The sequence below is a fragment of the Nerophis ophidion genome, linkage group LG10 (assembly GCF_033978795.1).
Source record: "Nerophis ophidion isolate RoL-2023_Sa linkage group LG10, RoL_Noph_v1.0, whole genome shotgun sequence".
Lineage (NCBI taxonomy): Eukaryota > Metazoa > Chordata > Actinopteri > Syngnathiformes > Syngnathidae > Nerophis > Nerophis ophidion.
In genome coordinates, this window is record NC_084620.1 from 67,959,044 (window position 1) to 67,973,423 (window position 14,380).

General features: G+C 44.1%; 1 long non-coding RNA gene across 3 annotated transcripts in view; it reads left to right on the forward strand.

The window, feature by feature from the left end:
- LOC133561210 (uncharacterized) overlaps positions 1 to 14,380 on the forward strand; it is a 149,997-nt gene that overhangs the window by 92,459 nt on the left and 43,158 nt on the right. The window contains exon 5 of one of the 3 annotated variants that reach the window (XR_009808608.1): positions 11,321 to 11,656. The exons of 1 other annotated variant lie outside the window; for it this stretch is intronic. This is a non-coding gene — a long non-coding RNA (uncharacterized LOC133561210). Of the gene's footprint in view, positions 1 to 11,320; positions 11,657 to 14,380 lie in introns of those variants that run through there. One more of the 3 variants, XR_009808609.1, reaches the window with a different exon arrangement.

A 14,380-nucleotide genomic window follows, 5' to 3' on the forward strand; every position in this document is an offset into this window, starting at 1 on the left:
GAATTCAGGTACATGATGATAATATATTAATACACTAAATACAAAAATAATCAAAACAAAGGGCGCTCACAAGGAGGTATATTACTATAGTACAAAATACAAACAGGAAACAAAAACACTTGCACTATGGCATGAATGAACTATGAACATAAACAGCAAGATGGCATGACTATAAACAACTAAAACAAAACAATTACTGTGACAAGAAAAACAGGAGGCAAGAATAGCAAGGTGGGCACTATGAATTTGAACTATGGATTGAACTTTCACAGTATCATGTTAGACCCGCTCGACACCCATTGCTTTCGGTCCCCTAGAGAGGGGGGGTTGCCCACATCTGAGGTCCTCTCCAAGGTTTCTCATAGTCAGCATTGTCACTGGCGTCCCACTGGGTGTGAATTCTCCCTGCCCACTGGGTGTGAGTTTTTCTTGCCCTTATGTGGGAGAATTCACACCCAGTGGGACGCCAGTGACAATTATGACTATGAGAAACCTTGGAGAGGACCTCAAATGTGGGCAACCCCCCCCCCCTATAGGTGACCAGTTTTATTGTTGTTAATGTTTTTTGTTTGTTCATTTTAGGCCCTTCTTTTAAAAAACTGCTGTGAATGTTGTCCGTCTATCTGTGTTGGCCCTGAGATGAGGTGGCGACTTGTCCAGGGTGTACCCCGCCTTCCGCCCGATTGTAGCTGAGATAGGCGCCAGCGCCCCCCGCGACCCCGAAAGGGAATAGGCGGTAGAAAATGGATGGATGGACGGATAGATCTGAAGTTGATCTTGAGACCATTGTGTTAAAAGTAAACAGTAAAAAAATTTATAATTTATTTTCTAACACTTTAATGAGTAGGAACCTTTTGGATCCCCAATAATTTTAGTGTGATTTGTTTTTTTTTTTAATGTCATTGCTCAAAAAATAATAATTCATTAAAATCAATGGTGTTATGAGTTATTGACTTTTTAATGCTCCAATTATTATAAAATCTCAAATATTCCACTTAAAAAAATTGTTAAGTGAAAATATTGCATAATTTGTGATTTTTTCCATGAAAAACATGTGACAAAAAGAGCATACAACTTAAATCTTTAAAATCATCAAATTGACAGATGTACCTAATCTTGATCTGGAGATTTAAAACATGAATAATAATTTAAAAAAATAATACTCATAGTCAGCATTGTCACTGGCGTCCCACTGGATGTGAATTCTCCCTGCCCACTGGGTGTGAGTTTTCCTTGCCCTTTTGTGGGTTCTTCCGAGGATGTTGTACTCGTAATGATTTGTGCAGTCCTTTGAGATATTTGTGATTTGGGGCTATATAAATAAACATTGATTGATTGATGGAGAATGAGTAGCATATGTAGGCAATGCAATAGCAGGCATGAAGGCAGAAAGCAAATAGCAAAGTTCCCAGGACGAGGACAGAAACAAAATGGTATAGATAGCAGCTATGGTGATTATAAACAGGTGTGGGACTGAGGGCTGGGCGTGACTTGGAGACCAGGTGGAAACTAATGGGTTACTATGGAAACAAACAAAACCAGGAAGTGTAAAACGAGAAACAAGAGTCCAAAAACAAAACAAATATGATCAAATAAAACTGAATTACAGGCATGATAACTTAAAAAAAAAAGGCGATTGCATTGTGAGCGATTCAGATGTTTTTAGACACATTTACTAGGATAATTCTGGGGAATCCCTTATCTTTCTATTGTGTTGCTAGTGTTTTAGTGAGTTAAATAGTACCTGATAGTCGGAGGGGTAATAATAATAATAATAATAATAATGGATTAGATTTATATCGCGCTTTTCTATTGTTATATACTCAAAGCGCTCACAGAGAAGTGGGAACCCATCATTCATTCACACCTGGTGGTGGTAAGCTACATCTGTAGCCACAGCTGCCCTGGGGTAGACTGATGGAAGCGTGGCTGCCAGTTTGCGCCTACGGCCCCTCCGACCACCACCATTCATTCATTCATCATTCATTCACCGGTGTGAGCGGCACCGGGGGCAAAGGGTGAAGTGTCCTGCCCAAGGACACAACGGCAGCGACTTTGATGTCCATAGGTGGGAAGCGAACCTGCAACCCTCAGGTTTCTGGCACGGCTGCTCTACCCACTACGCCATGACGCCCCGGGGTGTGTCCACCTGTGTGTTGACGCCAGTCTCTGAGGGAATCAGTCACGGCAGCAGCAGTACGACAGAAGCTCTGCTGATCTCCGGTAAGAGGCGACTTATTACCACAATTTTCTCACCAAAAACTGCCGGTCGACATGTAGTCGTGATCCGTGTTCGCTTGACCGCTCTGATCCATAGTAAAGCTTCACCTCCGGGAATTTTAAACAAGGAAACACCGTGTGTTTGTGTGGCTAAAGGTTAAAACTTCCCACCTCCATCTTTCTTCTTTGACGTCTCCATTATTAATTGAACAAATTGCAAAAGATTCAGCAACACAAATGTCCAAAATACTGTGTAATTATGCAATGAGAAGAGACGACTTTTAGCCGCGAGTGGTGCTGGGCTAACATGTCCCCTCCAACTCGAGACGTCCCGCGCATGCGTCATCATTCCGCGATGTTTTCAAAAAGAAACTCCGCAGGAAATTTAAAATTGTAATTTGGTAAACTAAACCGGCCATATTGGCATGTGTTGCAATGTTAATATTTCATCATTGATATATAAACTATCAGACCGCGTGGTCGGTAGTAGTGGGTCTCAGTAGGCCTTTAAAGTCCGCAGACAATTGTTCGTAAATATAAAGTGCATGGCACAGTTTTGTCACTGCCACGATCAGGAAGAAAACGCAAGCAATCACCTGCTGCTGAGAGAAAATTGGTCAGGATGATCAAGAGTCAACAGAGAACCATCATTGATATATAAACTACAATATATAAAATACGCCGGATAGTCCAACCTCGGATTCAGGAGGAACAGTGTGGTTTTCGTCCTGCTCGTGGAACTGTGGACCAGCTCTATACTCTCGGCAGGGTTCTTGAGGGTGCATGGGAGTTTGCCCAACCAGTCTACATGTGCTTTGTGGACTTGGAGAAGGCATTCGACCGTGTCCCTCGGGAAGTCCTGTGGGGAGTGCTCAGAGAGTATGGGGTATCGGACTGTCTTATTGTGGCGGTCCGTTCCCTGTATGATCAGTGTCAGAGCTTGGTCCGCATTGCCGGCAGTAAGTCGGACACATTTCCAGTGAGGGTTGGAGTCCGCCAAGGCTGTCCTTTGTCACCCATTCTGTTCATAACTTTTATGGACAGAATTTCTAGGCGCAGTCAAGGCGTTGAGGGGTTCCGGTTTGGTGACCGCAGGATTAGGTCTCTGCTTTTTGCAGATGATGTGGTCCTGATGGCTTCATCTGACCTGGATCTTCAGCTCTCGCTGGATCGGTTCGCAGCCGAGTGTGAAGCGACCGGAATGAGAATCAGCACCTCCAAGTCCGAGTCCATGGTTCTCCCCCGGAAAAGGGTGGAATGCCATCTCCGGGTTGGGGAGGAGACCCTGCCCCAAGTGGAGGAGTTCAAGTACCTAGGAGTCTTGTTCACGAGTGAGGGAAGAGTGGATCGTGAGATCGGTGCGGCGTCTTCAGTAAAGCGGACGTTGTATCGATCCGTTGTGGTGAAGAAGGAGCTGAGCCGGAAGGCAAAGCTCTCAATTTACCGGTCGATCTACGTTCCCATCCTCACCTATGGTCATGAGCTTTGGGTCATGACCGAAAGGATAAGATCACGGGTACAAGCGGCCGAAATGAGTTTCCTCCGCCGTGTGGCGGGTCTCTCCCTTAGAGATAGGGTGAGAAGCTCTGCCATCCGGGAGGAACTCAAAGTAAAGCCGCTGCTCCTCCACATGGAGAGGAGCCAGATGAGGTGGTTCGGGCATCTGGTCAGGATGGGCACGTCCAACCGGTAGGAGGCCACGGGGAAGACCCAGGACACGTTGGGAAGACTATGTCTCCCGGCTGGCCTGGGAACGCCATGGGATCCCCCGGGAAGAGCTAGACGAAGTGGTTGGGGAGAGGGAAGTCTGGGTTTCCCTGCTTAGGCTGCTGTCCCCGCGACCCGACCTCAGATGAGCGGAAGAAGATGGATGAATGGATGGATATATAAACTATCAGACCGCGTGGTCGGTAGTAGTGGGTTTCAGTAGGCCTTTAAAGTAATGACTGGAATAATCGTATTCTTATTTTGTTTGACGTTTTTTTTTCACGAGTTGTTACTCAAGTCGTAAACGTCATTCAGACGTTAGACTCAAACATTGATTGAGAAAAGCTCTCGACACCCTGCAGGCTTGTACTTTGTGTTTCATTTATCCACAGTGGAGCAATAAAAGTATTGGACTCCTCTTAAAAACCATTGAGGAAGTTCCTCCAGGATAAACTTCCATTAAATATGTCATTCTCTCCCCTAATAAACCACACCCTCGTCTGGTGGAACGTCTCCGGCTGTCTACGACCGCCGTCTTAAAGGGCAAACTCTTCCTCGTGCATATTAGGGCAAACAATGAAATAAGCTTCCCCGTTGCTACTCCCGCCACCGAACGTGACCTGTAAATCTTCTGGGATATTGTTATTACAGCTGAATCAAAGCAGCAGTGGCACAGACGGGAAAGGAAAGCCAAGAGGGAGGGAACAGACAGACAGGCAGGCAAGCAGGCAAGCAGGCCCCAGGCTATGAACCGCAGACGGGAACTTTAAACAGATATGTCTCCATCAAGCGGTCAGGCATCCTCTTATTAAGAGAGCCTGGATTTCCCCCTTATCTTCAAGCAGGCTGCGTTTTAAGCACGAAGGATGAGTCAGTTGGCACGAGTCCGCCCGGTGCCAAAACCATTCTTGACCCGAAGCCAAGACAGCAATAAGGATCCAGATGTTACAGGACGTGGTGCTGATTGACTCACTTATTCACGCAACAAACCTGCAGGCTTCGCAATCAAAATGTTTAATTTGTACAATATGCGGAGCGCCGCCTGCAAATGAGTAGCGCTTGAGGACATTTTCCATCCATACATGGTGATGTTATCTTAAAAGTCTCCCCGTAACTTGATTCTAAGTCGAAGGTCCCATTTTGGACATTTTTTGCAACAATTTTGAATAGCGGCCCCGTAATAGGGTTTTTGTTACATTGCCATCCATTTCCTACCGCTTATTCCCTTTCGGGGTCGCGGGGGGCGCTGGCGCCTATCTCAGCTACAATCGGGCGGAAGGCGGGGTACACCCTGGACAAGTCGCCACCTCATCGCAGGGCCAACACAGATAGACAGACAACATTCACACTCACATTCACACACTAGGGCCAATTTAGTGTTGCCAATCAACCTATCCCCAGGTGCATGTCTTTGGAAGTGGGAGGAAGCCAGAGTACCCGGATGGAACCCACGCAGTCACGGGGAGAACATGCAAACTCCACACAGAAAGATCCCGAGCCTGGATTTGAACCCAGGACTGCAGGACCTTTGTATTTTTGTTACATTGATTTAGTGTAAATAAAAGACTCATGGCTACTGGTCTGTGGCTTTACTGCTAATGCTAACCAGTGTTTGCGCTGCTGACCTGTCTCTGCTCGAGATGGTCCCCTGCTGGCCCCACTATGGACCAATGAATGGACCTGCGTTTTGGTGGTTCTCGGTTGACTCTCGATCATCCTGACCAAGTTTCTCTCAGCAGCAGGTGATTGCTTGCGTTTTCTTCCTGATCGTGGCAGTGACAAAACTGTGCCATGCACTTTATATTTACGAACAATTGTCTGCGGACCTTAAAGTCCTACTGAGACCCACTACTACCGACCACGCGGTCTGATAGTTTATATATCAATGATGAAATATTAACATTGCAACACATGCCAATACGGCCTTTTTAGTTTACTAAATTACAATTTTAAATTTCCCGCGGACTTTCTTGTTGAAAACGTCGCAGAATGATGACGCGCGTTTGTGACGTTATTGGTTGGAGGGGACATATTAGCCCAGCACCACTCACGGCTAAAAGTCATCTCTTTTCATCGCATTAATTACAGAGTGGGCTTCATGGTGGCAGAGGGGTTAGTGCGTCTGCCTCACAATACGAAGTTCCTGCAGTCCTGGGTTCAAATCCAGGCTCGGGATCTTTCTGTGTGGAGTTTGCATGTTCTCCCCGTGAATGCGTGGGTTCCCTCCGGGTACTCCGGCTTCCTCCCACTTCCAAAGACATGCACCTGGGGATAGGTTGATTGGCAACACTAAATTGGCCCTAGTGTGTGAATGTGAGTGTGAATGTTGTCTGTCTGTCTGTGTTGGCCCTGTGATGAGGTGGCAACTTGTCCAGGGTGTACCCCGCCTTACGCCCGATTGTAGCTGAGATAGGTGCCAGCGCCCCCCGCGACCCCAAAAGGGAATAAGCGGTAGAAAATGGATGGATAATTACAGAGTAATTTGGACATCTGTGTTGCTGAATTTTTTGCAATTTGTTCAATTAAAAATGGAGACTATAAATAAGAATGCTGTTGGTGGAAAGCGGTAGATTGCAGCGCTAGACGAAGTGGCTGGGGAGAGGGAAGGCTGGGCTTCCCTGCTTAGGTTGTTAACCCCGCAACCCGACCTTGGATAAGCGGAAGATGATGGATGGATGGATGGCAACGTCACACAGAAAACATGTAGGCTTAGTACACACTCCTACTTCTACTACTAGGAGGAAATAATGAACAACAAATCAATGATTGATGTTAAAAGCTATTGATCCTACAATTCCTCGTTTGTGGACAAAGCCATTGAAAAGAATCAACAGAGCTGCCGCTGCTAAGCATTAAAAAAACACAGCTAAGCTAAAAGGCTGCTCCGTCATTTGACTCCAGGCGCACTCTGCTCTCATAAAACGTCGATATTTAAAGTTTTTTAAATTATCTCATTGATTACTTTCCCCAGTAGTATAATTTTATTTATTAAGAGTAATTACCTGAGTGATTCAGTTCATTTTTTTTTAATAAAGCAACATGTAACTACCGTATTTTTCGGACTATAAGTCGCCGTTTTTTTCATAGTCTGGCCGGGGGTGCGACTTATACTCAGGAGCGATTTATTGTTATGGGAGACACACTGCATCCTATTTGTAAGATAAGAGTTAAGCCAAGACAGGGCCAAGTCTGACATACCAATTCGTGTTTTGATACGTTCTAATAAAATATTATGATCGACTGTATCGAAAGCAGCGCTAAGATCGAGGAGCAGCAACATAGATGACGCATTAGAATCCATCGTTAGCAATAGATCATTAGTCATTTTTGCGAGGGCTATCTCCGTGGAGTGATTTGCCCTGAAACCGGATTGAAAGGTTTCACATAGATTGTTAGACGCTAAGTGTTCATTTAACCGCTCCGCAACAATTTTTTCGAGGATTTTTGAAATAAAGGGAAGGTGAGACACCGGTCGGTAGTTTACCATGAGGTTAGGTCTTTTAAGAAGAGGATGAATAACCGCTTTTTTAAAGGACTCCGGCTTATTAGTGATTCCTAAAGCCCAAAAAAAGTCTGCGGGCTATAGAGCGTTTTCCGTTCGGGCTCCAGTACTCTGGAATGCCCTCCCGGTAAAAGTTCGAGATGCTACCTCAGTAGAAGCATTTAAGTCTCACCTTAAAACTCATTTGTATACTCTAGCCTTTAAATATACTCCCTTTTTAGACCAGTTGATCTGCCGTTTCTTTTCTTTTTCTTCTATGTCCCACTCTCCCTTGTGGAGGGGGTCCGGTCCGATCCGGTGGCCATGTACTGCTCGCCTGTGTATCGGCTGGGGACATCTCTGCGCTGCTGATCCGCCTCCGCTTGGGATGGTTTCCTGCTTGCTCCGCTGTGAACGGGACTCTCGCTGCTGTGTTGGATCCGCTTTGGACTGGACTCTCGCGACTGTGTTGGATCCATTATGGATTGAACTTTCACAGTATCATGTTAGACCCGCTCGACATCCATTGCTTTCCTCCTCTCCAAGGTTCTCATAGTCATCATTGTCACCGACGTCCCACTGGGTGTGAGTTTTCCTTGCCCTTATGTGGGCCTACCGAGGATGTCGTAGTGGTTTGTGCAACCCTTTGAGACACTAGTGATTTAGGGCTATATAAGTAAACATTGATTGATTGATTGATTGATGTGTGAAATTATTAACACGTTACCGTAAAATATCAAATAATATTATTTAGCTCACCTTCTCAGTTGGTTATTTATGCCTCATATAACGTACACTTATCCAGCCTGTTGTTCACTATTCTTTATTTATTTTAAATTGCCTTTCAAATGTCTATTCTTGGTGTCGGCTTTTATCAAATAAATTTCCACCAAAAATGCGACTTATACTCCAGTGCGACGATCATGTTTTTTTCCTTCTTTATTATTCATTTTTGGCAGGTGTGACTTATACTCCGAGAAATACGGTATGAGTAATTACTTTTTGCGTGAATAAACGCGTGTAAAATGTCAATTATTAAATCATTGGGCGCTTCAAATGAATTGTTATAATATTTTATTTTTTATAATGTATTTCTAGCCCCTTCCTGCTCTGTTACTGAAAACAATAAAGTGGCAAATTTACCCCAATAATTTGCGTTCGCCCCAAAGTGGTGTGTAGTGTTCATGCTGGGCTGGTAAACCATCCCACCGGGCCTGAATTCCGGCCGGTGCAAATTTGTTAAGTTAGTGAAGTGAATTGTGAAGTGAATTATATTTATATAGCGCTTTTTCTCTAGTGAGTCAAAGCGCTTTACATAGTGAAACCCAATATCTAAGTTACATTTAAAGTAGTGTGGGTGGCACTGGGAGCAGGTGGGTAAAGTGTCTTGCCCAAGGACACGACGGCAGTGACTAGGATGGCAGAAGGGGGAATCGAACCTGCAACCCTCAAGTTGCTGGCACGGCCACTCTACCAACCGAGCTAAACCAATGTGTACCATTTCTTTCCAACAAATTTGTTTTAATACAAAACATGCATCAAATTGAATACAAGTTTAATTTAAAAAAGTACAAAGCCCGTTTCTTGATGAGTTGGGAAATTGTGTTAGATGTAAATAAAAACAGAATACAATGATTTGCAAATCTTTATCAACCCATATTTAGTTGAATGCACTACAAAGATAAAATATTTAATGTTCAAACTCATAAACTTTATTTTTTTTTTGCAAATAATAATTAACTTAGAACTTCATGGCTGCAACACGTGCCAAAGTAGTTGGGAAAGGGCATGTTCACCACTGTGTTACATCACCTTTTCTTTTAAAAACACTCAATAAACGTTTGGGAACTGAGGAAACTAATTGTTGAAGCTTTGAAAGTGGAATTCTTTCCCATTCTTGTTTTATGTAGAGCTTCAGTCGTTCAACAGACCGGGGTCGTATTTTACGCTTTATAGTGCGCCACACATTTTCCATGATAGACAGGTATGGACTGCAGGCGGGCCAGGAAAGTACCCGCACTCTTTTACTACAGAGCCACGCTGTTGTAACACGTGGTTGGCATTGTCTTGCTGAAATAAGCAGGGGCGTCCATGATAAAGTTGCTTGGATGACAACATATGTTGATCCAAAACCTGTATGTACCTTTCAGCATTAATGGTGCCTTCACAGATGTGTAAGTTACCCATGCCTTGGGCACTAATACACCCCCATACCATCACAGATGCTGGCTTTTCAACTTCGCGCCTATAACAATCCGGATGGTTCTTTTCCTCTTCGTTCCGGAGGACACCACGTCCACAGTTTCCAAATATAATTTGAAATGTGGACTCGTCAGACCACAGAACACTTTTCCACTTTGCATCAGTCCATCTTAGATGAGCTCGGGCCCAGCGACGCCAGCGGCGTTCCTTGGTGTTGTTGATAAATGGGTTTGGCTTTGCATAGCAGAGTTTTAACTTGCACTTACAGATGTAGCAACCAGCTGTAGTTACTGACAGTGGTTTTATGAAGTGTTCCTGAGCCCATGTGGGGATATCCTTTACACACTGATGTCAGTTTTTGATGCTGTACCGCCTGAGGGATCAAAGGTCTGTAATATCATTGCTTACGTGCAGTGATTTTCCAGATTCTCTGAACCTTTTGATGATTTTACAGACCGTAAATCAAGGGTGTCAAACTCAAATACAGAGTGGGCCAAAATTTAAAACTGAACAAAGCCGCGGGCCGAGGTTGAACAAATTAACCTTTTAATAGGGACCCAAACAAGTTTTGCATTGAATATTGACCAAGCAAGGCTTATATAACTTTATAGTGACATACAAAATCCAGTTTCAAATAATAATTCAAAAATATCAATGGCATATCAAATAAAACAAAAACACAAATTTAATGCCTTTTTTCGGCGGCAGGTTTGAGTCGGGGCGGGGTTTGGTGGTAGCGGGGGTGTATATTGTAGCGTCCCGGAAGAGTTAGTGCTGCAAGGGGTTCTGAATATTTGTCCGGTTGTGTTACGGTGCGGATGTTCTTCCGAAATGTTTGTCATTCTTGTTTGCTGTGGGTTCGCAGTGTGGCGCATATTTGTAACAGTGTTAACCTTGTTCATACGGCCACCCTCAGTGTGACCTGTATGGCTGTTGACCTTGCATACACTTGTTTGTGCGTATGAGCCGCATATATTATGTGAATGGGCCGGCACGCTGATTTTATGGAAGAAAAGCGGACGTGGCGACATGTCGAGAACGCCAAAAGCAGTGCTTTTACGGCCCACCCCCAATATTATTGTCTGGGCGGAAATCGGGAGAAATTCGGGAGGGGCACTGAACTTCGGGAGTCTTCCGGGAAAATTTGGAGGGTTGACGAGTATGAGTATTAGCGGTGAATGTGGTGTTATGGCGGCGGGCCAGCTCTAATGTTAATTTGATATTGCCTCAAGGGCCAAATGAAATTACACGGCGGGCCAGAGTTTGACACCCATGCTGTAGATGGTAAAATCCCTAAATTGCTTGCAATAGCTCGTTGAGAAATGTTGTTCTAAAACTGTTCGACAATTTGCTTACAAAGTGGTGACCCTCACCCCATCCTTGTTTGTGAATTACTTAGCATTTCATGGAAGCTGCTTTTATAGCCAATCATGGCACCCACCTGTTCCCAATTAGCCTGCACACCTGTGGGATGTTCCAAATAAGTGTTTGATGAGCGTTCCTCAACTTAATCAGTATTTATTCCCACCTTTCCCAACTTCTTTGTCACGTGTTGCTAGCATCAAATTCTAAAACTTCATTGTGACGTTCCCTTCCTCTCCCCCGTGTTCCTCAGGTTTGACAGGACCACACTGCTGCCAGATGCAGAGTTTTACCACAGTTTTATTCTCTCTTTGACAAATCTTAATGTGCAGTTCTCTTGCTTTTCAGCCGTCTGCTTCTTGCTTGTCAGTCCCCCTCTCTTCATGGTCTCCGGCGCTGCCAATAAAGGAACAGGTGATTAGATAACTCTTACCAGCTGAGGTATCCACTCAACTGTTGGCTGCTTCATGCAGGGAACGCGTGGACCACGCCCCTCTCCACATTCATCTTGAATAAAAATGTAGCATTGAAAATTGCATTAGAATAAATAAACTCTAATTAATCCATAAATATACCAATAATCTAGGCTAGACTACTGCAACGCACTTCTAGTCAGGATCCCCAGCAAGAAGATCCAGAAGCTGCAGTACTTACAGAATTACTTTCCTCAGTTCCCAAACGTTTATTGAGTGTTGTTAGAAGAATGGTGATAAAACCCGGCAAGAAATCTGCGTTCAAAGGACTCCGGCTTATTAGTGATTCCCAAAGCCCAAAAAAAGTCTGCGGGCTATAGAGCGTTTTCCGTTCGGGCTCCAGTACTCTGGAATGCCCTCCCGGTAACAGTTCGAGATGCCACCTCAGTAGAAGCATTTAAGTCTCACCTTAAAACTCATTCGTATACTCTAGCCTTTAAATAGACTCCCTTTTTAGACCAGTTGATCTGCCGTTTCTTTTCTTTTTCTTCTATGTCCCACTCTCCCTTGTGGAGGGGGTCCGGTCCGATCCGGTGGCCATGTACTGCTTGCCTGTGTATCGGCTGGGGACATCTCTGTGCTGCTGATCCGCCTCCGCTTGGGATGGTTTCCTGCTGGCTCCGCTGTGAACGGGACTCTCGCTGCTGTGTTGGATCCGCTTTGGACTGGACTCTCGCGACTGTGTTGGATCCATTGTGGATTGAACTTTCACAGTATCATGTTAGACCCGCTCGACATCCATTGCTTTCCTCCTCTCTAAGGTTCTCATAGTCATTATTGTCACCGATGTCCCACTGGGTGTGAGTTTTCCTTGCCCTTATGTGGGCCTACCGAGGATGTCGTAGTGGTTTGTGCAGCCCTTTGAGACACTAGTGATTTAGGGCTATATAAGTAAACATTGATTGATTGATTGATAAAACACAGTGGTGAACATGCCCTTTCCCAACTACTTTGGCACGTGTTGCAGCAATGAAATTCCAAGTTAATGATTATATGCACACAAATAAAAGTGTTTATCAGTTTGAACACCAAATATGTTGTCTTTGTAGCATATTCAACTGAATATGGGTTGAAAATGATTTGCAAATCATTGTATTCTGTTTATATTTACATCTAACAAAATTTCCCAACTTATATGGAAACGGGGTTTGTATAAACGTCATTTTACATGAATAAAAAAAGTATTGACATTTTTTTAAGTGTGTGTCTTTATATTGTGTTGCACACACACTACTAATTCAGGACAATATAGCTGTCAGAACATGCATCATTATAAACCTTTTAAATTCCAATAACTTACTATTTGATTCGTTTCAGTACATAAAAGTGATACAAAAGTCTGATTGTCTTCAATCCCCATATGAGTTATACTGCTGTAACTAATCCTGGCCTTGAACCGCTCTTTTTTCCCCCGTGTCACACAGTCACGTCTGCAGCAAAAAGGTATTTCCTCTGTCATTACTACAGTGGTGAATAATAGTTCTTTACATAAGAAACCTGGCAGGGACCCCCAGCCATTTTGCGCCATTCCTTGCATTTTTTACAGTCGAGCTGTTTACACAGCTGCGTATATTTCGAAGCCAGGTTTTTAGCGTCTAATGTGACGTTGGCAGATGTTTGGGCATCACCCGGCAGCTCTGGAAAAACAGGTTTCAGGAAATGTCCTTACAGGTTTCAGGAAATGTCCTTTTGAATAATGGTATACCAGTAATTTGTTGCTCTAGGGCAGGGGTCGGCAACCCAAAATGTTGAAAGAGCCATATTGGACCAAAAATACAAAAACAAATAAAAAAAATTAAAAACCATATTACATAAAGATAGTGTGTCATGAGATATACATTTAATTATGAGGACTTAAAGCATGGGTGTCAAACTCTGGCACGCGGGCCAAATTTGGCCCCTTATTTAATTTAATTTGGCCCTTGAGGCAATATCAAATTTAAATTAGAGCTGGCCCGCCGGTATTATACAACACCGCATTTACCGCTAATACTCATACTTGCCAACCCTCCCGATTTTCCCGGGAGACTCCTGAAGTTCAGTGCCCCTCCCGAAAATCTCCCAGGGCAACCGATTTCCACCTGGGCAACAATATCCATGCCTTAGGAGCACTGCTTTTAGCATCCTCTTTTCCTCCATATTAACAGCAGGCCAGCCAATTCACATAATATATGCGGCTTTAACACACACATGAGTGAATGCTCCACATACTTGGTCAACAGCCATACAGGTCACACTGAGGGTGGCCGTATAAACAACTTTAACTTTGTTACAAATATGCACCACACTGTCAACCCACACCAAACAAGAATGACAAACACATTTCGGGAGAACATCAATCAATTAATCAATGTTTATTTATATAGCCCCAAATCACAAATGTCTCAAAGGACTGCACAAATCATTACGACTACAACATCCTCGGAAGAACCCACAAAAGGGCAAGGAAGACTCACACCCAGTGGGCAGGGAGAATTCACATCCAGTGGGACGCTAGTGACAATGCTGACTATGAGAAACCTTGGAGAGGACCTCAGATGTGGGCCCTAACTCTTCTGGGCTACAATAGGGGAAGGGGTTGGAGTGTGTGTATTGTAGTCCAGAAGAGTTAGGGCTGCATGGGATTCTGAGTATTTGTTCTGTTGTGTTTATGTTGTGTTACGGTGCGGATGTTCTCCCAAAATGTGTTTGTCAATCTTGTTCGGTGTGGGTTCACAGTGTGGCGCATATTTGTAACAGTGATAAAGTTGTTTATACGGCCACCCTCGGTGTGACCTGTATGGCCGTTGACCAACTATGTCTTGCAGTCACTTACGTGGGTCTGCAGAAGCATCATACAATATTAGACACTGTTTTTATGGTGGTAAAGCAGACGAGACGAGGTTGTAGAGGACAATAAATGCAGAAGGTACGCCCTTAATAATGTTATCCGGAT